Source organism: Heptranchias perlo, chromosome 17 (genome assembly GCF_035084215.1).
Source record: "Heptranchias perlo isolate sHepPer1 chromosome 17, sHepPer1.hap1, whole genome shotgun sequence".
Taxonomy (NCBI): Eukaryota; Metazoa; Chordata; class Chondrichthyes; order Hexanchiformes; family Hexanchidae; genus Heptranchias; species Heptranchias perlo.
The window spans coordinates 14780123-14802889 of record NC_090341.1 but is presented as its reverse complement, the minus strand read 5'-3'; the positions used below and the strand labels follow the sequence as shown (position 1 = coordinate 14802889).

At 43.0% G+C, this 22767-nt stretch overlaps 1 long non-coding RNA gene across 1 annotated transcript; it reads right to left on the bottom strand.

Annotated features, from left to right (window-relative positions):
• Positions 1–1438: 1438 nt before the first annotated feature.
• Positions 1439–7967, bottom strand: LOC137334382 (uncharacterized). The gene is made up of 3 exons (XR_010966132.1): positions 7829–7967; positions 4876–5244; positions 1439–4465 (listed from the first exon to the last, which is right to left on the bottom strand). It is a non-coding gene; the product is annotated as an uncharacterized lncRNA (long non-coding RNA).
• Between the last annotated feature and the right edge of the window lie 14800 nt (positions 7968–22767).

The window sequence follows — 22767 nt, the reverse complement described above, 5'->3', positions numbered from 1 at the left end:
AAAACACATACACGTGCACAGAAACACTTTTGAAGAAATCCGTCAAGCGGGATTGTAGCTTGCCAGCGGTCTTTGGAAAAGAATAGAATCCTCTTGTATGCTGAGCATCTGATCACCGTCTCATTCGTCTTTCTCATCTTCTGTACTTCCACGTAAAATGTTCTTTGATTATTTTTACTTGTATCACCTATCAGAGCGTGGAGTGACTTGTAGGGAGTTTGAATATTGGTCTTATACTTATGTGTCAACTTCCCATTTGGCTGATTGTTATAACCATGAATAGTCACTTGGATGGCTGGAACTGGGGGTTGTACCTCTCCTTTCATCTCTTATCATACAGTATAAAACACTTAAATGAACATCTTATGTGACTTAACACATTTTAATCTGTAACATTCTGGAGAAAAGGCACTGTTGCCATTGTGGCATCAGATGGGCATCACAATACTGCTTGTTCTGTGATTACTCATTGTGCTTGTAGCTAAGGATAAGTTACCAATCAACTTATTAGGTATTGTATGATCAAGGGTACATTTACAGTGCAGCAGTTCAGGTTTCAGCCAGGCAGAATCTGCTTTACCTTGCTTGGCTCCAACCTGACCAGGACTTCAACTGATCCGTTTAGGATAGAGTTGTGTTTATGCCAAGTTTCACACATGGACAAAGCTATCCAGCAAAATTAGAAACATAATTATTGAGAGTGGGAAGGGGAGAATTGAAGCTCCCTAACATTTAAGTTCATGTCAGGTAGGTTTAAAAAGTGGAAGATCAAAGAACCTATTAAGGACTTTGTAAATCAGGTTCAACACCACAGATGCTGACTGACCTACTGTATATTTCCAGCATTTTCTGTTTTATTTCAGATTTACAGTAATTATTTTTTAAATTTATGTAACATTTCACTGGATTTACATTCCATGCAGTTCCAAACTGAAACAGTGAGACACTGCTCCTCCAGGGACTCGTGCTCATTTAGTTCATGAGTTAGGTTGGGTCCTGACTCTGGATTTAAATTGCAAGTTTAGCATTGGTGTCAAGCAGAAATCAGTTTGAACCAACATTAGATTTGTAGTGTGAATGCACCTTTGTTGCCTTAAAATTGGCCCTCCTGAATTATGTTTATTTACTTTATCTTTTTCTTCAGCCCATTTCACAAGATCAAATCCAATGATACTAAACTCCAAAGGGTAGACATTAGAAGAAACTCTTGAAAATCAAAGATAGTGATTTGAGGGCTGTATAGTCACCTGTTCCACTCAATTTATTAGTATGCCTTATTTTGTTCAAAACTATCCCTTTACGAATAGCCCTCTGAGGCTATTCTAACTATCTTTTCACAATCTCTTTAAAGGACGCATTGATTTATTCTGTAAGAGGTGTGTAAGAAAATTTGATCTGACACCAAATATGGTTGCAACTAATCCATTTATTGTGTGAGAACAAGTCTTAACATTGATCTTAGTATACACTATGTTCGAGCAACAGCATACGAGAAAAGAAATGACAATTACCCTGCTCTTTGGGTAGAGTTAAGTAACCATATGGATCCACATCCTGAACCTCTACAATAATTCAAGAGTTAAAGCCCCCTGTATTAGAGAGAGCCTGGTCATGTTATCATGAGTTGTTGTTTACAGATGCGTTTTGATCTCACTTGTTCCAGACTAGAACGCCTGGGCCTCTCTTATCAGGGTCTGGCTTTTGTTCCCAGCCTTTAAACAGATGTGCAGTATAAGCAGTCTTCAGAGCATCCCTTTTTAGCAAGATCCCTCTGCCTTGTGGCTAGTTTAATTTGACCACTTCTGTCTTTTTAGCTGTTTATGTGTTAATGCTTAATCTAATGTCTATAAAAGTGAGCTGGTTATATGTATTAAGATGCCTAACCTAAACATGAGTGATTTATATCTTTTATGTAGAATCATAGAAAAGTTACAGCATGGAAGGAGGCCATTCGGCCCATCGAGTCCACGCTGGTTCTATGCAAGAGCAATCCAGCTAGTCCCACTCCCCTGCCCTGTCCCCGTAGCCCTGCAAGTTTTTTTCCTTTGAACTACTTATCCAGTTCTCTTTTGTAAGCCACAACTGAATCTGCCTCCACCATCCCCCGGCAGTGCATTCCAGATCCTAAAAAAGCTTTTCCTCATGTCACCTTTGGTTCTTTTACCAATCACCTTAAATCTATGTCCTCTGGTTCTTGACCCTTCCATCACTGGGAACAGTTTCTCTCTATCTACTCTGTCTAGACCCATCATGATTTTAAATGCCTCTTAAAAAATCTCCTCTCAACCTTCTCTGTTCCGAGGAGAACAACCCCTGCTTCTCCAGTCTATCCACATAACTAAAGTCCCTCATCCCTGGAGTCATTCTCGTAAATCTTTTCGGCACTCTCTCTAAGGTCTTTGCATCTTTCCTAAAGTGTGATGCCCAGAACTGGACACAATACTCCAGCTGTGGTTGAACCAGTGTTTTATAAAGGTTCATCATGACTTCCTTGCTTTTGTACTGTATGCCTCTATTTATAAAGCCCAGGATCCCGTATGCTTTTTTAACTGCTTTCTCAACCTGCCCAGCCACTCAACGATTTGTGCACATATACCCAGATCTCTCTGTTCCTGTACCCCTTTTAGAATTGTGCCTTCTAGTTTATATTGCGTCTTCTCGTTCTTCCTACCAAAATGTATCACTTTGCATTTTTCTGCGTTAAATTTAATCTGCCGCGTGTTGGCCCATTCCAGCCTGTCTGTGTCCTCTTGAAGTCTATCACTATCCTCCTCACTGTTCACTACAATTTCAAGTTTTGTGTCATCTGCAAATGTGAAAAACACCTACACTAAACATAAGTTTTATATACTAGAAAAAATATAATGTAAAAGGCTTAATCTTACAGTCCAGTCCTTTAGGGAGAAGGAACTAGTTCCTGACCCCTCACCTTCCAATTAAAGCAGCCAACTCCCAAGTTTTGAGTTTTCTGTGACAGTCTTTTAATTAAATGTTTGAACCAACACAATATTCTCTATGCAGCATGTGTTAGTGTCTTGATTTAAAAAGTTGTCTCACTCTCCTGAGCCACATTAACCACTTCATGTCCTGCTGTTGTCAAGTAACTGATCATGTGTGAGACCCGTTCTTCAGTGCGTCTTCATCATGCATTTTGCATACTAGTTGCCTCCTTTTTGCTCACTCACTGATATCCAAGATCATGCCACACTTGACATAAGATACAAGCTATTCCTGGGATTTCAAGTTATCATCAAAAGATTGGTCTGGAGATCTTTGCTTATCTCCCCCTGCATGGTCCCAATGTCTCTGGTAGTGGCAGGCTATCAATGCAGTTTACTTATTGTTCAGTATAGGCAAGGACACAAACATCTCCAAGAGAAAGCTGTCACTTAACTATTCTCACCTACACTTTCCTGACTTTCACTAGATTGTACATTGATATCTTTTGATGAATCATGCCCAATCGATTTCTGCTTCTCATGGATGCACTCCCTAACCCCTTTGGTTTGGTTCCTGAAATTCACCCATAATCACCTAAGAAAATGACCTTAGGAAAATTCCCATTTGGTGGTGCACTTTCCCTGTATCTGTCTTATATCCTCAATCACTCCCTTTCATCCAATTTTACACATCACATTATATTACCATTTCATCTCATTCATGAGCCCTGGAGGAACTGTACTGTCCAATATAAAATTATTATTAACCCTTAAAATATAGACTAAATGTTCTCAACCTGGTCCAAGTTATCAACACATTTTTGTTTATTTTACTTAACCTCTTCTTGGACCTTTTAATTTTCCAAAATATCCCACTATATTGTGCTTGAGTCCATTTTATCATTTCAAAATGATCCCAATTCAGAGAGCAGTATTATTGGATTGATGGGACTTGTCAATGTTCAATTTTATTTCCCCAGAAAAACTTTCTTCCTTGATACACAGCATTGGGCAGGAATTACTAAGACTGTTTTTTTAAAAAAAAAAAATTTGATTATTCCCTTGAACTTCAAGTAAATTTTCCCTTCGAGTGCTTGATCAGCAACTCATATCAATTTATCTTATTTATCCCAATTTCACAACCAGATTATGGCCAGGCTTGATGGTTTTACAGTAGAGACAGAAGTGCTTACAATTACTTTTGGAGGTAACTCCCATATCTGCCCCCCCACCCCACCCCGAGCACTCTGTCTTGGAAGATAACAAGTGACCCTGAATGGATTAAAGCCGAGCCTTTGAGAGGCAAACTCTTAGCCCAAATCGTCACCATGCTGTGACATTTGACATCTGCCGATGTCTGCAGATAACGTCTTAAATTCTTAACACTACTGGATCTTCACCTGCACCAATACTTTTCCAGCAAAGGTTGATTAATAACTTTGTGAAGCCACTTTTATGTCAAAGAACTGCTCTTGGTAATCATGCACCATCAACACTCATGTGGTCCCGAAAAACATGGTCCCCTGCTTTAAACGAAAAGAGAAACAGAAAATCAATTGTTGCTCTTCTTGAGAGCCCAAGGGTTTAATTTGTCAATTTATGATTTCCTTCTGTCACCGTGGGGAAATATCCACTTAAATTAAGAAACTTAAAAATGTAATAATGTCTGATATGTTTACATTCAGCAATGCAAAAGTTAATCTGATACTAGAAAAATTAACAACAGCTGTCTGTGGAAGGGGTTAACTTCTTCGCAGTAAAAAGAAAACAAAGCCAGATATCATCAGACTCACACAGTTTGCGTCACGCAGCTTTCACGTAAATTAAAAAACTTTGCTGAATGAACAAGAACCAAACTCCATTTTACTTTTTTCAAAAGATCTTTGTGCCGTTAAAACAGTGATAAAAGAAAGCAAGACTTGCATTTATATAGCACCTTTCATGACTTCAGAACGTCCCAAAGCGCTTTACAGCCAATGACGTACTTCTGCAGTGTAGTCACTGTTGTATTGTAGGAAAGATGGCAGCCAAATTGCACACAGCAAGCTCCCACAAACAACAATGTGATAATGACCAGATAATCTGTTTTAGTGATGTTGGTTGAGGGATAAATGTTGGCCAGGACACCAGGGAAAATTCCCCTGCTCTTCTTTGAAATAGTGTCATGTGATCTCTGAGAGGGCAGACGGGGCCTTGGTTTTAACGACTCATTCGAAAGATGGCACCTACAACAGTGCAGCACTCCCTCAGTGTAGCACTGAGGATCAGCCTGGATTTTGAGCTCAAGTCAACTTCCACAAAGATCCTAATAAAACAAGCAGAAAACATTCTTAACATCATTATTAATTTTAAACACATTCTTGTCCGGGAAGACAGCATTTCAGTTAATTCATCTCATTTTAAAAGAGTAGGTTGTGCCTGGCCTTTTTATCTTCAGATGTTTCAGATTAAACTCCAGTTGTTCTTAAAACATTTGGCACTTATTTAAGAGGTGTCCAAAATGTAATTGACTCTTAAATAGTCCAACTATAAGACATCTCTAGATTGTTGTCATAGAGATAGCAGGAGATCCTTTAAATCATTCTTTTTTTTTCCGGTCACTTTTTTCCTGACCACAGTCAATCACAAGATCCAAGGGTACTGTCAGTTTGCTAACAGCTATCACATTCCAGTACAACCAAGATGATTAAACAAGCAGAATCATCTCAAATGTCCCTAAATTTTAAAGGCAGCAAATCAAGTCAAAATTGATGCCCCGTACTGAACCAGTCCCCCAGATAACAACAGTATTCACGCTCTCCGATACCCAACACAACTCCAAACACATCAATTACACGCAGCATTAACTGCTCATCCACCTCAAATCATTGAGTCCATGGCATGGGTAAGAAATTCAAAAATACCAATTTTTTTTTTAACTGTGATACTCTCGTGTCGGGAACTGGAGATATTCACATAATTTACAATAACCAGAATTTCATCATGGCTATAATAAAAGTTTGTTTTTCACAATTTAATAGGTTAGTTAACCTCAATAACTCTAATTCAGACACAACATCTTAAAATAATAAGAATACAGAACAGATAAAATTATCAAAATAGCACATGCTTACAAAAAAACCAGTAAATTATGTCATCTTTCTTTTTGTTCTTCCATGTTAGCAGATTTTCCCAATACTGTCACTACAAAAGGGTCGTTAATCCTTCAACAATAACTACATGTGATACAAGCCCGAGTGGTTATAAAATAGCAAGCTTTAATGGACTGACTCTCAACAGTGTTATAGCTATAATACAACTGTCTTCAGATTACATTAAATGACGAACAATCAATACAACCTGTTTTTCCGGCAAATTCAGACCTCCACGGACTGCCTGTGGCAATGGACTTCCAACCATCCCCCCTTGAGAGCTCTAGCTTTTGGGAGGTAGCATGCTCTATCTTTATAGTGTTCGGCTGTGTTGCCCTCCACGTAAGCATCTCTGTCCTTATCTCCTGGTTATAAAACATCCCACTGTGCTAACTCTGTGAAAAACAACCAAGGATGGCCACACTATGTTAGCGTGGCTACCTTATCCCTTTTCTCTGCTGCATAAACAGTTTGTTCCGCATCGGCTTTAAATGGTTCCTGCAATGTCTACTGTTTATGTAGCCTTTCGCCATTATCAGGTCCTTAGTATGTGGTTTCTTAGGAACTGTCTCCTGACTTTTACTTGATTTTCACCATTCTGATGCCTCAGCATTATTTCAATGACCTCTTGGGTTTCTGTAAGTTATCTTTCTCGCAGAGATGCTAAACTTTGCCCTCCCCTTTAACTTCCGCCACCTTGCCAAGATGCTTAGCACTATGAGGCAATATTCTTGTCTATGCTTGTTTCAAACCATATTCTTACAGGCGCCTTTCCAGAATACTGAAAAATACTGAATATAACTGAAGAAAAAGTTAGCTTTCACAGTTAAACAAAACCTTTGTAACATTCTTGCACAAAAGGGAAAAAGAGGGCGGAACCACGGCCAGTGGCACGGAAACATTCACAGGCTTTTTAAAGGGACAGTACACTGAAATCTTGCAGCCTTTTGCATTTTATCCTTTTTCTCTCAATCCAAATTTCAATTTCTGATATTTGCGACTTAACCCCATTCTGTACAGATTCAAAACCTCAAGCTCTGTCAGTATCCTCACCCAAACCAGTTACCTCCTGCACAATTCTTAACACTCTTCTCTGTTGGTATATGGGAGGGGTGTAATGACAGAGTAAAGAGGGAAGGGGACGCTGAAGATCGAGTTGAGAGTCCCAGTTCTTTTCTCTATTTCCCCCCTAGAACCGATATGACCGCCTCTCTCACTGCTGGTTTCAACATTCCAACATCGATTCCACATCCCATTTGGACCATGTTTACAATTCCCACACTTTTGTTTAAGTTGGTCTCGTTCATCCTCTGCTTCCTTTACCAAATTCATGGACAACACCTCAGACTGTTTCGTTAGAGCACACACATTGGCCTCACTTCTCTGCGCATAGAAGTGAGCCGTATTGCCGGTTTCTTTTTCATTCCAAGGATCAGCTCCTCTATACTGACTACGTTGGTCTAATGCTTTTGTTCTGTACACATAGTTACTATTACTGTTGGAGGGAATTAACCCTGCCAAAACAGTTTCCTATCTAAATGAATTTGGTTTTGTACAAGTCCCGCTATTCCCAGGTACTTGGTGTCACACGAGCAGGAGTGTCACTAGTCAAGTCCCACCGCCAGTAGCCAATTGTAAGAAAATTCGAATCTGACACCAAATATGGTTGCAACTAAACCATTTATTGTGTGACAAATCTTCACATTGGTCTTAGTATACACAATGTTCGAGCAACAACATACAAGAAATGATAATTACCCTGTTCTTTCTTCATTTATAGTTAAGCAATAACATCTTGCATTTATATAGCGCCTTTAACGTAGTAAAATATCCCAAGGCACTTCACAGGACAGCCTCATGGATCCGCGTCCTGAACCAATACAAGAATTCAAGAGTTAAAGCTTCCTGTATTATAGACAGCCTGGTCGCGTCTGTATGAGTTGTTAACAGCTGCCTGTTTTTTAATCTCACTTGTTCCAGATTATGAAATGCCTGGGCCTCTCTTATCGAGGTCTGGCTTTTCTTCCCAGCCTTTAAATAGACTTGCAGTGTTAGCAATATCCCTCTGCCTTAAGGCTAGTTTAATTTGACCACTTCTGTCTTTTTAGCTGTTTGTGTGTTAATGCTTAATCTAATTTCTGTAAGAGTGAACTGGTTACACGCCTAACCTAAACATGAGTGATTTATATGTTAAAACCACCTACACCAAACATAAGTTTTATATAATGGAAAAAATATCATGTAAAAGTCTTAAATTTACAGGCGGAAGGTGGGTTCTGCGTGTGGGAAAGAAAGGAAATAGATAATGCATCATTGCCAGTCAGAAAGCGTGATAAACATCCTCACAAAATTAGGCTGACTGGAAAGATACAATTATCAAAGTATCATAAGTGGGTTCTGGTCAACCTCAGCTATATAGATATTTATCTTATCTCTGACAGCAGCAGCATAATCTATAAATATTGTGAAGAAGTAGTTTCTTTTTTGTAATCCAAGAAAATATGATTGCTATGTGAAAATGTTAGCAGAGGTAAAACAGTGTGATGGATAGATCCTGGAAATCTTTGCTATATGATGTATATCTTCGGCCGTATAAGAGAAACACATAAATTACTGTATTCTTTATAGTTAATGGTCAAAAAAAAGTTTGTCAAACACTTTATTGGTGAGGAATCCCTTCAAATTATTTATTCTGTAACCAATAGCTAGTCGTTCTAAAGCCCTGGAAATTATGGAGCTTGGGGAATGGGTCTATGACAAAGGAAGCTAGCTTGTGAACTGTCCGTTGACATCTCTCTATCTCTTTGATCTAAACCTTGCTGCTCTACGCAGAGCGCAGTCATGTGCAACGTCTATTAACCTGTGTCTAAATAAGCTGCTTTTTTCTTGCTCAACTGAATCCAGCAATATATCTGAACCTGCTAACAAGAAAGGGGTTTGGATTTAACTTAAAGGGAATACTGTCGTCACCAATAATGTGTTTGGCAACCTTTTTGTGAAGTCAGCTTCTATATGCATGCTGAAAACACTAATTTCCACCTCTGTACCAGCTATTTTGATCCTACGATCACCTCTTTGCTCTCTGATATCAAGCAACGGATGAGCCAAAACCACCTCCAACTTAAAATTGGCAAGATTAAAGTCATTATTTTCTGCCTCTGCCATAAACTCTGCTCTGTTGCCATTGATTCCATCCCCTCCCCAGCCACTTGTGCAAAACCCTGGCATCCTGTTCAACCCTGAATTGAGCTTCAAGCCCCACATTCTGTTGACCAACAAGACCACCTGTTCCCACCTGTACAACATTGCCCAATGCTACCCCTACCTCAGCCCTCCTGTCATTGAAACCCTCCTTTATGACTTCTTATTTGCCACCCTTCACAAACTTAAATTTTTCCAAATCTCAGCAGTCCATATGCTCGCCTGCCAGTGAGAGTCCCACTCACCCATCACCCTGTCCTCGCTGACCTACACAGGATCCATGTCCACCAAGGTATTACATTTAAACTCCTCATCTTCAAATCTCTCCACTGCCTAGTCCCACCCTATCTCTGCAATCTCCTCCAGCCTTATATTCCTCTCCACACCCTCAGGTTCTCCACCTATGACCTTTTTGTGTGCCCTCCCCTCCACATTTTGCCACACCATTGACCTTGAGCCACCTTGGTCCCACTCTGGAACTTCACAACAATACATTGACACAAACAGATTTCTGCTTTTATTGCATTAGACTTTGTTAAATGTCAGGTTCTAAAAGAGGTGGCTGCAGAGATAGTGGATGCATTGGTTGTGGTCTTCCAAAATTCCCTAGATTCTAGAACGGTCCCAGTGGATTGGAAGATAGCAAATGTAACCCCGCTATTCAAGAAAGGATGGAAAGAGAAAACTGGAAACTACAGGCCAGTTAGCCTGATGTCAGTAGTCGGGAACATGCTAGAATCTATCATTAAGGACGTAGTAACAGGGCACTTAAATTATAATATGATTAGGCAGAGTCAATATGGTTTTATGAACGGGAAATCGTGTTTGATAAATTTATTTGAGTTTTTTAAGGGTGTAATTAGCAGGGTAGATAAAGGGGAACCAGTGAATTTAGTATATTTGGATTTTCAAAAGGCATTAGATAAGGTGCCACACAAGAGGTTGTTACACAAGGTAAGGGCTCATGGGGTTGGGGATAATATATTAGCATAGCTAGAAGATTGGTTAACAGACAGAAAACAGAGAGTAGGAATTAATGGGTCATTTTCAGGTTGGTAGGCTGTAACTAGTGGGGTGCTGCAACTTGGGCCTCAGCTATTTACAATCTATATTAATGACTTAGATGAAGGTACTGAATGTAATGTATCCAAGTTTGCTGATGATATAAAGCTAGGTAAGAAATAAGCTGTGAGGAGGACACAAAGGGGGTGATTTTAAAACTGAGCCGGGAGGGAGTGGAGGGTGTCAATTTGAGGTCAGGAAACCCATTAGTACAGGCTTCCCAGACCTCCTTACGATTTTGATTTTTTTTTTTGTTGGTTTCCCGTCCAACTGGTCGGCTGATTGACAGGCTGGTCTCAGTCGGACGGGAGACCAGCCAGGGAGAGGACGTCTTCAGGTAAGTCTGCAGCTAAGTCTTTGTTTGCATGGATGGGGGGTGGCGGGGGGCATGGGTAGGCATAGGTGGGCACAGGGGTTGGCAAATCATGGGGGATGGGATGGGATAGGGGATCAGTCACTGGGGGCGCCGCGATCGTTGAGGGGAAGGATCGTAATCGGGGTCGGAGGGGGAGGATCGTGATCGGGGGGTCGGTGGGGGGGGGGGAGGATCGGGGTCGGAGGTCCACGATGGGGGGTCAGGGGTCCACGATCGGTGGGGGGGGGGGTCAGTGCAGGTAGGCTTGTTGGGCGTGGGGGAAGCACTCCTGCTCCTCAGGGCCCATAAGCTTTGCCTTTCTAGGCACCAACCTGTCAGTCTCTGGCCTTCTCGCCTCCTTTCACGAGGTGTAAAACAGAAGGCCCAGGAATCCCGGCCCCCCGGGGGTGAAGTCGGGAATTAGTGATAAATGGAGGCCTGAAGCCTCCTTCATAGGTTTTAAGGCCCAACCTGCCTCCTGGGAGCGGGTTGGTCGCCCATCTCGATGAAAACCAGAAATGGACGGGTTGGAGGTGGGTCTGAAATCGTGGCAATTTTCAATGCCCCCTCACCCCCCAACCCCAACCCACCCGTTTTTTACTTTTAAAATCGAGCCCAAAGAGTCTGCAAAGGGATATAGACAGGTTAAGTGAGTGGGCAAGAAGGTGGCAGATGGAGTATAATGAGGGGAAGTGTGAGGTTATTCACTTTGGTAGGAAGAATAGAAAAACAGAATATTTTTTTAAATGGTGAGAAATATTAAATGTTGGTGTCCTTGTACATGAAGCACAGAAAGTGAACATGCAGGTACAGCAAGCAATTAGGAAGGCAAATGATACGTTGGCCTTTATTGCAAGGGGGTTGGAGTACAAGAGTAAGGAAGTTTTGCTGCAATTGTACAGGGCTATGGAGAGACCACACCTGGAGTACTGTGTACAGTTTTGGTCTTGTTACCTAAGGAAGGATACACTTGCCTTGGAGGTGGTGCAACAAAGTTTTGCTAGATTGATTCCTGGGATGAGAGGGTTGTCCGATGAGGAGAGATTGAGTAGAACTGGCTTATATTCTCTGGAGTTTAGAAGAATGAGAGGTGATCTCATTGAAACATAAAAGATTCTGTGAGGGCTTGACAGGGTAGATGCTGAGAGGCTATTTCTCCTGGCTGGAGAGTCTAGAACTAGGGGGCAAGGTCTCAGGATAAGGGGTTGGCCACTTAGGACTGAGATGAGGAGAAATTTCTTCATTCAGAGGGTTGTGAATCTTTGGAATTCTCTACCCCAGAGGCACCGGATGCTCAGTCGTTGAGTATATTCAAAACTGAGATCGATAAATTTTTTGACTTCAAGGGATATGGGGATCGGGCGGGAAAGTGGAGTTGAGGTTGAAGATCAGCCGTGATCTTATCGAATGGCGGAGCAGGCTCGAGAGGCCTACTCCTGCTCCTACTTCTTATGTTCTTATCCTTTCAGGCTGTATGCACTTCTATGTCCTCCTTTAAAAAATCTTCTCAAACCCCATCTTTTTCACCAGGCTTTCAATCACCCTTGCTAATCTCTCCCTCTGTGGTTCTGCATCCATTTCACTCTTTCCATTGGTGAAATGGTTTAGGATTTTTTTTCACTTTAAAAGTGCTATATAAATGCATGTTTTAAATTATGGATGAGGCAGAATTTCCTCCAATTTAACATTTGGAAGACCAAAGTCATCGTTTTCAGCCCCCAACAAAAACTCAACACCCTTGCCATTGACTCCACCTCCCCTCCCTGGTTGGTCGCTCAGGCTGTATGCAACTTCAGTGTTCTGTTCAACCCAGAGCTGAGCTTCAAATTCAATATCCTATCCATTTAATTTCAGACCCCTTATTTTCACCTTTACATTGCTTGTTTCCATATCTACTTTACCTCCATTGCTGCTGAAACACTTATCCAAGCCGTTGTCATCTCTAGACTTGATTTCTCCAACATCCTCCATCCTGGCCTTCTGACCTCCAATCTCAATAAACTCCAAATTGACCAATATTTTACCACCTGCACCCTGTCCCACATGAAGTCGCACTCACCCAATCAACCTATCCCCATTGACCTACATTTGTTCCCTGTCTCCCGTGCATTTAAAGTCCTCATCTATAAATCCCTCCACAGCCTTGCCCACCAAATCCACAGTCTTCATCAGTATTGTATCCGCTCATGTGCCTCTCCTAAATTTCCCACAAAAGCTTGATGTCTGCTCTTTTTTTTTCCCCCTATCTGTAAAGCACCCTCTAAGTGCAAGTTGTTTTTGCAACCATTTGTAGATGAACTTCTTGATATCGTCCTGCACACATGTGGAACATATTGTTTCCTAGACTATGGGGGTGTTTACTTCTTACTCATCCTCCCTGAGATGATGTCGACACTGATTTTGTTTCCATTTGATTGTGAGTTCGGTGTTAGATGTGGTCTGTGAAGGCAAATCAGTTTGGTGCTCTGATGGAACATGTAGGTATTCACTTAAAGGGTAATGTGAGGGTAAGTGTGAATCAGAAAACCCAATTCATTGTGAGGCCATTGGTGTTCCTTTATAGAGAAGCACGTAGAGTTCATGCCTCAAAGCCCCTAGCTTTCTACGGTTATAATGCACTGCAGCAATCGGGTCCCACAGATTCTGTCACTGGTTTAGAGTATGTCAAACTTATTTGTTTAGGGACCGTTCTTTTTTTTAAATGAAAATAAGAAACAGGAAAATCCCAAGAGAGTAAAGGCTATTCAGCTCATCAAGCCAACATCAACCAGCTCCCATTTGTGATTATTTGATCATGGACTTCCCTCCCACATTACCCGATAATCCCCAACTTTAGATACACTTGCGTTCTCTCCTTTATCTTCCTTGGAAACAAAACACCAAGCAGTGTTGTCACTGTCTGGGGAAGAAAAATTAGTTTCCTTGACCTTAACAATACTTCACATTGAGATTTGCTAATTTGAATAGAATGTTTGGAGAATTCAATCTCTGAAGCCCCATTGTTCTTGCAGGTTGTGTTTAAATGTTAGTCTCCTGGGCACCTTCCCCCTTTTTTGCAAGGCAAACAACCTGTGAGATCAATAATGGATTGGACTCACATTCACGTGGTTGATTCCAATCTGATGCCAAGTGTACAGAGCTATATGGTGCGATACCCAGCTGCATTAGAATCTTACAGCACAGAAGGAGGCCATTCAGCCCATCGAGCCTGTGCTGGCTCTTTGAAAGAATTATCCAATTAGTCCCACTCCCCCGTTGTTTCCCTATAGCTCCAGCTCAGTTAAAAGCTGCATTTCAGAAGTGTCCAGGTGGTCCATTGGACTGACTGGGAACTTTTAAAATTCTGCATGGAATCATTTCAGTGTTATGAGACTATGCACATGCACGCTCTCTGCAACTTTAAAAATTAGCCCCCAGGGAGCAGAGCTGTGCGTGTGCACCCCAGCAGCATGCACAGACTTCCTTTATGGCTGACCTTGCTGCTATCTGAGAGGTGTACACTTGGTGCCCCAGTCTGCAGATTGCACTTCATATTCTTGAAGCTGATCTGAGACAATTATAATTGTAGCCCCATATCCTTAAGTCTTGAACTCTCCCCAACTAGGAAGCATTGTTCTTTTTAAGGCCTCATCTCTCTATTACTAATTCAATAGAAACACCCTGCAGCCCTATAGAATGCCTTATGCATGCCAGCTCAGGATAAGGCTCTGACATTTTGCCAGTCGAAAATAAATCTTCTGATAGCTACTGCCACTAGCAAACTTGCACTACATTGAGGGGAGGGGGTAGAACCAAATTCTATGCTTTACATCTTCATAAACCCTTCTTGTAATTTACATAGAATCTGTACAAAATGTTAATTATAAATTAACAATGACCAGAATACAATGTTGTTTTAATTAATGAGGTTTTAAATTCAATTAAAATGCTGTCTTGGCATAACAGGTATCATTTTAGTTTCAGCTTGTGTAAATTAGTCAATAGTTTCCTAATCAAAAAAAACCCAGTGTTTTTCCTTTGTATATAGCAGAAAATATCAGTACAGTATAATAACTTGACTTGGGGGTTCCTTGTTAAGGGTCATCTCTGTAATGTTTCTAAACTTCAGGCCAAATTGAGATGAGGAATAGCTGATTAGACATGAATACCTGTACAAGCTGCAAAAAAAATCGTTAACTTAGATTCAAGTAATTAAAATCATGCAGGGAACTGTGTAAAATGTCAGTGAAGATTGATTTAAAGGAAGTCTACAATGCAGCCAGCACAAGTACATAATTGGTTTATCCAATTTAAAAAGATTATGAATAAAAATACAATTATGGGTCTCCCAGCAACAAACTTTTTTCACCCTTGTCAAATGCAAGTTAGACCCAGTGGGGGTAATTTTGACTTTGTGCGATAGTATAAAATGGTTGAGTGCGAATCGGCAGCCCGTTTTACATTTCTCCCATTTTTATTTCCATTGACTTCAATGCCTTCCTGGGGGTCCTCGTGGAGGAGGTCAGGGCAAGGAGGGAGCTCCTGTTCCCCAGCACCCGTAGGACCATCCCCAGGGCCAATATCGAGCAGACCTGGACAGAGATGATTGACAGTCAGTGTCAGCAGTATCACCCACAGGACCTGCCTTCAGTGTAGGAAGTGGTTTAGTGACCTCATAAGTGCAGGAAGAGTGAGTACACCTCTTCATCTCTCTTGACCACAGCTACCAACACTTCTTTCATCCCTTCTCACAGCACTCTCAACAATTCCCTCCCCTCCATCACATCTTTCAGCATACTATCACAAGGGCATACTGCAACACCACTCTTTCTCATTCCAAACACACACTGCTTTACACCACACACAAACAGCATTCTCTTCTCACATCCTAGCACTCCCAGCACTCCTCCCTCACTTCACATTCCACATACTTGGCTATACATTCATCACCTCCCATTCATCCATCTTACTGCTTCTCTACCTCTCAGCATATGCACTATCTGCACAAGCCATACACATCACAAGCCTCTTCAACAGACACTCACTAACCTTCACCTCTTTCTGGAGGACAAAGCAGCACATAATGCCGGGGAAAGACCAAGACCAGCAAAGAGTAACTAACGTCGTAGACCTCACCCAAGTGGAGCACAAAGCCCTGGAGATTAATGTCCTGGGCAAAGCCATGAGCATCGGGGAAGGCAAGGCTGGCAGCTTATCTCAGTAAGCTGACTGCATACTTGTAACCATTCATTTACCTCAGCAAATATTTAGCAAGCTTCAGATCTTCAAACTGCATTCTCAAGACTGTCACCAACTAATGTTCTGCCTCTCAATGCCATCCTAACTCTTGTTCCTTTTCTCTTTCCAGGGACGTGAGGAGCCTCAGCCCTACGGGAGTGGCAGTGGCGCAATGCGAGCAGTACGTAGTGCCCTCTCGGAATGTCAGCATGTCTACTCCTTCAGCACCCCCTCAATCATTACCTGCCATGATGACAGCAAGTCAGCTGGGCCAGACTGCCCAGGCAGCAACTGAAGTGCTGCAGTCTGCAGCTGAGCCATCCACAGGCTCGAGCACCCAGAAATCACCGGCCACGAGCATCTCAAGGGTCCACACATGAGCAACAGCAGCCTTCCGCCATCTTTGCTGCGGCCACTAAGAGAGCACCTCATAGAAGTAGTAGAGTTAAGAAACCTTTTTAAGAAAGGCACCATGGGTTGGCATTTGGATGAGAAATGAGTGCAAGTCAATTATAGTGTTGGGAATTAAATTCATCACCTTTATCACATTTGGCACTTTGCTCTGCAATATGGTTTTATAACAGCTTCTGAGTCTGCATTGCCAGTATGTCATTGATATAGAAGTTGGTTGAATGGTTTCAATGTTCTTTAATGCAAGACTAAGGGAGTGGTGAAGGACTGTTAATGCAGAGGAGCTTTGTGTAGGTTTTTAGGGCAGGGGAATCAGCAGGTCACTGGAATTGCTGAGGAACTAACTCATTCCTCGCATCTCTTGTTGCACAGCGTTGAGGTGTCCCTCCTTCTTCTGCTGCTTCCAATAAATTTTGGTTGGAAAATCGTGTGCAGGACCTTCCTGAATTTTCAATATATGTTGTCAAGAGGTGAGGTTCCCCCTGGGAGCATGAAGTCAAAAAAGTGTTCCTCTTGACATCAATTTACCTACCAATAGAAATAATCCATCTTTGTTTACATAGAAACATAGAAAATAGGAGCAGGAGTAGCCCATTCAGCCCATCAAGCCTGCTCCGCCATTTAATATGATCATGGCTGATCCTCCATCTCAATACCATATTCCCGCTCTCTCCCCATACCCCTTGATGCCATATATTCAGTGACTTGGCCTCCACAGCTTTCTGTGGTAGAGAATTCCATAGGTTCACAACCCTCTGAGTGAAGAGATTTCTTCTCATCTCAGTCCTAAATGTCCTACCCTGTATCCTGAGACTGTGACCCCTCGTTCTAGACCCCCCAGCCAAGAGAAACATCCTCCCTCCCATCCAGTCTGTCTAGCCCTGTCAGAATTTTATATGTTTCAATGAGATCCCCTCTCATTCTTCTAAACTCGAGTGAATATAGGCCAAGTCGACCCAATCTCTCCTCATACGACAGTCCTGCCATCCCAGGAATTACCTTGTTCATTCCTTTTATCACTTTGAACACCTCTATCAAACAGTGTTACTTCAAATGTTATAATAGGCACACAAATTGGACATATTGAGCCTTACTAAGAGAAAGGCCTCAATATTAACAAATATGGTGATAAGTAGGTCGTACTTCAAAACTTAGCAGAAGTGAGCCTGTCTGCAGTGGGAATGCCTTAACCCAGGTTGCAATGAGAGATGGAAACCTTATCAGTCAGCATCACATTTAAAATGTCAAATATACTTTTTTCTAATTTAAAATTGCCTCAGTGCTGCTATAAGTTGCTTCTCCACCAAACTTGGTGCATGCTTTTAAATGCTTTTAAAATTTTCCATTATAACCCACGTAGAAAATAATCAGTCATCATTTCTGCTTATGCAACACAATCCTGTTTTCGAAATTAGTAAGAAGTCAATATTTATTCATTTATTAAGTTATCTTCTTGTACCATATAACACTTACTGCAATTGGTGATATTTGATTATAAAGTTGCAGGAGAGAATTGGATTTTTACATTTAAATTCATTCTCCAATGCTCAGGGGGATACAACAACTGAAAACTGATGCCTAGTCTGAAATGGTTTCCAACTTATCAAATTTTCACCTTGTGGTCAGGACAGTAGATAGCAAAATTAGAATTGTACACATTCCCTACCAATGCTACTCCTCTCCGTGCCCACAACTGTGTGTATTTCTAAGGGTGCTGGGGATATGGTCCCTCAGAAAAATTAAATTGGTGCTTTCTGGTTCATTTAAACACTTTTTTTATAAACTTCACATTTCATAATTTTTTAATGTAACAAAAAAAAGGAAAAACATGATATTTGGGTTTAACCATATTCAACAGACCAACCACTAATTCTTATCTAATGAGACCAGGATTTCCCACTTGCAACCCACAGCATAGAATCCTCTCCTGTAGTGACGCAGCAGCTTATGATATGAGCTGCAGCCAGGACTGATGGTGAGAAGATCAGAGCAGCAGCGATTTCCTAGCCAGATCCCTGGGGACAGCAAATCAGCTGCTGCATCACAAATTTTCCAGCCCCAGGGGATAAAGAGTGTACAGACTTGTATACAGTGCATCCACCTGGCTATGCTTCTGCTTGTCAAGGTGTTTAAGTCCCAACGCTGCCAGATTCTCAAACTTTCTGCTCGGAGGCATATTGGAGGTTATGCTCATTCGACTGATAATGCTATTACGCTGCTAATGGTGACCAGTGGGACAATTTGCATTGTTTTGAAATAGTCTTGTCTGTCCCCCAACTCCATGAGTCCCAAATCCCTAGCTTTGCCTATGCTGCCAGTCACCTGTGAGGAATCTGGTTTATTCTCAGCCAGATGATGTAATGTGTAGAATTCAGGTTACTCCATTCACTGGCATGTATACTTTTAGTTGGCTCAGGTGCACATTGATGTGTAATTTAATTCTTTAATGTTATAGTAAGACTGCAACAACACACCAACCAATTACTCAATTAGCCAACAGCACAAGGGACAATTCTCTTTACCTCTACCCAATTTATTCATCAAAATAATTTCTGGCTCGAGGTGGCAGAGGAGGTCATCTGCACCACCCACATATTGCCCACCTGCATACAGTGCAGGAGGCGCTGCAATGCCCTAAGTAGGTCAGCCAAAGTGAGTACACTTACTCATTCCCCTACACTCTGTCTGCCACATCACCGCCCCCACCCCACATCTCCTTCTGCACTGCCAACACTACTCTGTCACATTACCCCTCACACCCACTCAAACCTCATCCTCATCTTACCTGCACTTACTCACCTTGCCAGTATTCATCCCGCCACTACCACTCAACCCAATCCTCATACAATCTCATAGCTCTATCTCATACTCACCCTCTCATGCATCTCTTTCACGGTCAGCCTCTCTCAACCTGTGAGAGGCCACCGAGGGGGTTGGGGGCCTGGGGGTTGGGTCCCTATTTTTGATTGACTAAAACACTTGAACCAATGAGATTGTACATGTACGTCTACCTGTGCTGCAGCCACAGGGCATGCATCACATATGTGCAGTAGGAAGCGTAAGGCAAACGTGTCGTGAGCATGAAGGGGATGCACAAGGGTGTTTGAGGGTTTGTCATGGTTTTTACTTATATTTAATTTCTGACCAACTCACATCACATATTATATTGGCACCACTATTGCCACGCCTTTGCGAATCTTGTCTGGTTTGTACAATAATGCCCTTTCCTGAGGATCACTATGAAGACCCACACCTGATGCCACCCATTGTGTCACTGCAAAATGGGTGTAGGTGTATTTGCAGGGCTCTTTTGTGCAGACGACTGAGAGACGTCGGCAATGTCCCCGGTGGCACCCTGGAAGGATGCGGAGGAGAAGTTGTTGAGGGCAGTGGTGACGTTGACAGCAACAAGTAAGAAGATGGTGCTCGGGCCAGCCGGGAGCAGCTCGGCATCAAGGAGGCTGCAGATGTCCACGACTACATGTCAAGTGACTCTGAGCCTCCGTGTGCACTGCTGCTCAGAGAGGTCCAGGAAGCTGAGCCTCGGTCTGTGGACCCTGTGGCGAGGGTAGTGCCCCCTGCGATGCATCTCTCTCTGCGGTTGCCCTCCCTCCTGCTGTGCAGGTGGATGTGTCACAGCACTGTGTTGTGGAGCTCCACGTGTCAGAGGTGGACGGCTTGGCCGGCAAGGCTGGTGATGCTGTTCGCCCTCCGAGGAGGTCATGACTGCAGCTATGGCGGCCCCCAGCCGGAAGATGTACATCTGAGGGGGTCCGCAAGGTAGGTACGTGTCTCTGGACCCCGGGGTAAGTGTGCAAGTTGGTGAATTTGATTATCAGGAGGAGGGTGGTGGAGGCCAAACTTTGTCCCAAGTGACAGAGTTGCCTTCTGCAATGAGTGAGGGTCTCCCTCCCCCACCTGTCAAATGGACCTTTGCAGCTGCCACAGGCTCATAGCTGCAACACGCCCATTTCAACTGGGAGTGTTTCCCCCGGTATGGGAAACAGTCCCAGTTGTTTCTAAAATCCCACCTGTCGAAAAGAACTTAATTACCTATTATACACAATGCATTAACTCCAAAACACTTATTTTCAGACAAGTAAGAATTTATTACCAAGAAGCTTGTATACAAGGGAAGTCCACCTCAATCAAAGGTTGAGGCTACGACTTCGAAAGACAAAGGATTTAGCTTTCTTTTTATACACTTACTTTAGTAATGTTTGTCTATCATTGAATATAGGCGTACATGTACAATCTCATTGGTTCAAGTGTTTTAGTCAATCAAAAATAGGGACCCAACCCCCAGGCCCCCATCCCCCTCGGTGGCCTCTCACAGGATCTGGGAAAGGTACGTTGCTTTAGCAACACAGCTCCCTTATCAGTAGAGACTGTCTTGGTCTCAAGGTTATGTGGTCATTAATTTCTGTTAGTTAGACAGTTATCTCATAAGCAAAGACAATAGCCCTTCTGTGTGTCTTTGCTGGGAAAGTGTCTTTGCTGGGAAAGTGTACACTCCAAGCTTCTCATTAAATTCAGCTGGTTAGCTAACATGGTCAACTTATTCCATCATGCTTTGCTTCTATAATGGTTCAATATTTCTACATTAATATGGTCAGCTTTATGGTTAAAGTGTATTAGAAAGTCAATTTAGTAAGGCAAAGCTTATAGTTTTCCACACACCCCTCCTGACATATTCCCTTAATCAGGTCTGTTAATGACCTGAAATACCTCGGTAAATAGTCTCAAGTGGCACCACGCCGGCTTTAATTGCCTGAGGAAGTCCCACATGCGGGGGCTGCGCGCACACGTCGGCGCGTCTGTGGGGAACCCGGAAGTGGGCGGGTTGGAGCCGGGCTCCTGACCCACTCCGGGATTCCCCGATTTTTGGAGCCCCACCCCCCCCGCCAGGAACGCACCCGATAGCGGGTGCTAAAATGGAGGCCAATGGCTCCAATGAGATGTCAACATCTCCCCACCTCCCCCCATAGGCTCCATTGTAACCGATCCCCAAGCCTGCCTAAACCAGGAGAGAGAAACTGTTGCACTCTGGAACCTTGGGTCTCTACAATAGCATCTGTGGGAGAAGTAATGACTGCCCTCAGGAGCTTTGGCGGAGGAGGGAGTTACCACATTCTCCAGGCAGTATTGCAAGTGCTGATGTGGTTAGTGGACCCCACCTAAGCTGCTACCTATTGCATAATGTGGAGATGCCAGTGATGGACTGGGGTTGACAATTGTAAACAATTTCACAACACCAAGTTATAGTCCAACAAATTTATTTTAAATTCCACAAGCTTTCGGAGGCTTCCTCCTTCCTCGGGTGAATGGTGTGGAAATGAAATTTTCGAATCCTTCGCATTTGAAAATCACAGAACAATGCCTGGTGATTACTGCCCGTTGCCAAGGCAATCACAGTGAGCAGACAGAGAGGTGTCACCTAAAAGGCCACCGAATATACAAACCCCCCAAAAAAAATCCCTGGGGGATGAGGCCATCCCCTATGGACAGGCCCTGCGAATACACAGGGTCTGCTCAGATGAGGAGGAACGCGATGGACACCTACAGACGCTGAAAGACGCCCTAGTAAGAACGGGATATGATGCTCGACTCATCGATCGACAGTTCCGACGGGCCACAGCGAAAAATCGCGTAGACCTCCTCAGAAGACTAACACGGGACGCAACCAACAGAGTACCCTTCGTCGTCCAGTACTTCCCCGGAGCGAAGAAACTACGCCATGTTCTCCGCAGCCTTCAACATGTCATCAATGATGACAAACGCCTCGCTATGGCCATCCCCATACCTCCACTACGCGCCTTTAAACAGCCACCCAACCTCAAACAAACCATCGTTCGCAGCAAATTACCCAGCTTTCAGGAGAACAGCGTCCACGACACCACACAACCCTGCCACGGTAACCTCTGCAAGACATGCCAGATCATCGACACAGATACCACCATCACACGAGAGGACACCACCCACCAGGTGCACGGTTCATACTCCTGTGACTCGGCCAACGTTGTCTACCTCATACGTTGCAGGAAAGGATGCCCCAGAGCATGGTACATTGGCGAGACCATGCAGACGCTGTGACAACGGATGAACAGACACCGCGCAACAATCGCCAAACAGGAGGGTTCTCTCCCTGTCTGGGAATACTTCAGCAGTCATGGACATTCAGCCACCGACCTTCGGGTAAGCATACTCCAAGGCGGCCTTCGAGACACACGACAACACAAAATCGTCGAACAGAAATTGATAGCCAAGTTCTGCACCCATGAGGACGCCCTCAACCGGGATCTTGTGTTCATGTCACACTACACGTAACCCCACCAGCGAACAAATGTTATGTGTTTTTAATATAACGGGTCATTGACTGTCTTCCTTCTCTCTTTTTTGGGGGGTTTGTATATTCGGTGGCCTTTTAGGTGACACCTCTCTGTCTGCTCAC